The following is a 4,237-nucleotide window of genomic DNA, read 5'->3' on the forward strand; positions in this document are numbered from 1 at the left end:
AACACAACCAAACAATTCTATGCATTGTGGACTTATGAAAAAGAAAACTTCTTTTATTTTATATATAATTACCTATCATTCAAAATCTGAATGTACTTTTTGTACTTTTTAAATTATAATTTACAAAAACTCCACTATGGTTTTGTTTTAAAAAATTTTTTTTTTAGAAATCACATACTAGTGATAATGGAGAGTTATCATGCTTGGAATGTGTGTTAAACATAATTGGATACTGTAAACTGCTATAAATATTAATTGTTTATTTATAGAACCTTTAGTTTAGTATTCAACAAATGTTAGGGCAACAATGTTTGGCCAATGTATACTTATATAATAAGTAAGTAATGGCCACTGTAGCTAATCAATGAGTTCTTGGTTGATAGCTGTTATCAGTCTGTTGGTATATTAGCATGGGTAGTCCCAATCTTGGCCAGCTCCATCTCACTATTGGAGATTTTAGCCAGTCGAGGCCAGCGGACGGAATTCGAGCGATTTTCAGATGACTCCCAAACCCACAGCAACGCCGGAGGTGCCAAATTCGAACTCGGACACGTCCGATTCGCTGGTGGTTCGCCTTTATGTAAGTGGGTACAGGGTACAGGAAGACGTGTTCAAATTCAATTTGCCCGATGACGAAAGCTTCAGCCCCTTCCCCCAATGGCATGCTGCATGTCTTCATTATCGTTTACTGAATACAAGTATGCTTATACTTATACAAATAAAAAGAAAAAAAAATAGGGTGTTCTACAGAGAGACAAAGGTAATCCCTGAGTATTGCACGCGTTGTCGATAAGCGATCGAATTGTAAACTCACTCAATGCAATCAGGCCATTATATTGTATCTGTATCTGTATCTGTACCTGTATCTGTATCTGATTCCACGCTGTGTATATTTTGTATCTCACGGCATGTGCAAAATATTTTACGGCTTGACACCTTCTTTCAGTCTCTGGTTACGCTTGCAGCCTCATGGCGCCACTCGTAATTAGAACGCCCCAATAATAATAATCCCCGCTTCTGCTCTCTGTCTGGCTTTGACCCATTCAGTAATTACCCAATTTCTGCAGTTCAGTTTCACTCTATCGTACTCTATCAACGTCTACGTGCTCGGCTGGATTTTCTGTATTTCATTTTTCAAATTTGCTCGCATAATAACGTTTCGTTCCCAAGCTCCCCGAAGTTTCTTCGAGTTCCCAGGTTCTCCCTGTTTTGCTCACATAAGAGCAAGAATTTTCTTTATGACAATTCATTTGTGTTCATTGGGAATCTTTTGGCTTGCATAATGGCGAAATAATGTCTTCCCGACTTCTGACTCAGCGCTCACCGGGGCAACAACAAACGAGCCACAGGGAGATAGCGCGAAAGAAATGGCAAATCGGCAGGAACTTGGGAAGCAGTGGGCCCCCGAGGGGTTATGCAAAAATATCCAAGTGGGGGGGGGGGGAAATGTTCTTCTCTATAAGAAATACTCCTTAGCACACCATTCTACCCCCCTTCTTAAAACCTTTGTTTTCCACTTTTCTATGAACTGCATCCTATAAATTACATAGGGGTTTAGTTGTCTAATGGAAAATAAATATGATATCGAAATGGTAAATCAAAATAACTAGATAGGATTATTTAAGGCTTTCTTTTTTAGGGCATATACACTGCAGTATTTTTCTAGTCATATATATATCTTAAGTTTAAATTAAAAGCTCACTTTCAATTCTTCCCACTTTTCCAGGGTCTTTTCTGCCTTTGTCATTGTATGAGTGCCTTCCTTTTGATCGCCGGCTTTTCCGTGAGTCGTGTTTTCGTTTTCATTTTCCTTCGCTGGCCGCCTAATTTCCATCAAGAAGTAATTACGTTGCTGCTCATTAATTTCGTGATCGCATGCCATGTGAAATTGGACGTGCGGATGAGTCGAGAGGAGTCGCATCTGGGGGTGAGTCTTTGGCTAGCAGCACACACCTGTCCAGAGTTCGTGGCTAGAAGACTGGATGTATTCTGGCCACCAGAAGACAGCTGCCCTAGCTCGTGACCCGCTCTTCGGGGATGCAGTTTCAATATATATATTCTGTTTTGTTTTCATGGTAAACGTTTAATTCCAGTTGCAGTTGAGCGGCAATTTAGACCATGCCCATCCACTGGTTAGTCTGCCACCCACAATCAAAGTCAATCAACGTCAATCAAAGTCCATAACCGATTGGTGGGCGGGGGGCGTGGTCGGGTCCGAAGCGTTGAACGTTTAGCACGGACCGCAAAACTTTCGCAAGTCTCGGAAAAGAAAGTTTAGTGCATCTCTTTCACACAGAGAATAAAAATAAAGCAATCAAAGATTTAAATTTCGCATTTAAGTATTCAGAACTAAATTAAGATACTATAGTAAGCTCGATTGGATTAAATATAGTGGTTACAATTTGGTTATCATATTGAAACATTTATGGTTTTTAAAGGCTTTCGTTCATTGTTTTACATGAAATGGAAAATTGTTATGTCCTTTAGATGCTGAACAACATCAGCTAAAGCAACATTCTTTATGACATGTTGCAAGTATAAGCATACGTTCCAACTTTTTTCTTGTGCACCTAATGTTTATGAGAAGCGCGGAGAGAGGCCCTTCTTGCAACGGTCGGTCCACAGATTTTATGGTGACCAGCGTCGCCCAGCCGAGGGTAATCATTATACGTAACCGCTGCGGATCCGAAACTGCACTCGGAGATCTGCTCGGACCAGAAACAGATATATGTGGCTATATTTGATGGACGAGACGAGGGCGAGGGTGAGAGTGAGGGTGAGGGTGAGGGCCGAAACCAGAACAGAACCGAAGACAATGGCAGACTGCAGACCTTGAAACAGTTCAAAAACGTAAACGGTTCAGTGATCATTGATGTAAAAGCTAAAAACGGAGCAAACGGCTGCCAAGAGAGGCAGCACAAAGTCGAAACGAAAACGAAAGACAGAGTCACCATTGGTGTGGAAGCCAGAAGTTGGAGCTAAAGTCGGAGTTGGACTTATGGTTGGAGTGGAAGATAATGACTGCCAGAGAAGAACGCGGCCGCACAACATCCGTCATCTGGGCACGTCAAAAGTGGCTGGCTGCTCATGGGGCTCTTAGCTTTTAGCTCTTATGGCTCTATGGTTTCAGTCCTACACTTCTCAACCCTCAACCGAGAAAATAAGATATAGCGACTGTATCCGAATCTGGAGCTGGCGTGCGCTCTGATCTGCCTGACTGCTCCCCGCCTGGCATCGCTTGGCATCGGTTGGCATCGTTTGGCATCGCCGGCATCGTCAACAGCCGCCCGTCGAGCGGTCTTGGCCCGGTCAAAAAATCGTTGAGCCGTTGAGTTGGTTCAGATCTTTGAAAAGCATATTCTTGACATGGCCAATAGATCTTATTATATTTCTTCTATTCAAGCATCATTATTAGCTTAGCTTGAAGTTCTTGAAAAATATAGAGCCAGAGAAAGCTGTACTAGGAATTTTTGTAATATTTAATTTGAAAATTACTTAAAAGTTTTATTGTTAAAGAACTCGAATTCTGCTGTTACTTTATTAAAATCATTTTTCAGTCTTACCGCTATTAATAAATTGAAATAAAAAACTGTATGCATTTGGAATATTGTATTTACTAAATCGAATGTCTAAGAAAGTACTTTGCTTTCGAAATTTTTAAAACTATACAAAATAAAACAATATATTTTCTGAATTTTTAAATGTTACCTAATAAAACAAAATTGATTAATTTTGTAATAACAATAAAATTGTAAAATGATTTAAAACTATTTCTGAATTGTGCAATGTACGAAATAAGTTTCTGGTGTATGAACTTTGCCTTGGGGATGCAGCCGCATTACCGCAGTCCCTTCAAGATCAAAGCCACCATTGTCGTCTGGCTGTGGGTTTCGGGTTTGGACTTTGCCTGGGGTTTGGGTATGGGTATGGGTATGGGTATGGGTATGGGTTTTGAGTATGGGTTATGGGTTCGGCTGATGGCTGATGGCTGTTGGCTGCTTGCTGCTTGCTGTGGGCTGGGTCTGTCTTGGGCTCTGGCTCTGGGTCTGGGTCTGGGTCTTGGTCTGGGCACTTTCTGGGCTCTCTCCCTGCGACTGCTGACGTCGTCGGCCCCTTCAGCTTGTCGTCGTTTGCTCCGAGTTGTGTTTTCTGTTGCTGTGTTGCCGGTAATGATCTTTAACCAAGCGTAACGTTCGCTTTCAGTGCGTCTACATCTGCGCCGTCACCATCATGACGA

This window comes from Drosophila gunungcola, assembly GCF_025200985.1.
Source record: "Drosophila gunungcola strain Sukarami chromosome X unlocalized genomic scaffold, Dgunungcola_SK_2 000034F, whole genome shotgun sequence".
Lineage (NCBI taxonomy): Eukaryota > Metazoa > Arthropoda > Insecta > Diptera > Drosophilidae > Drosophila > Drosophila gunungcola.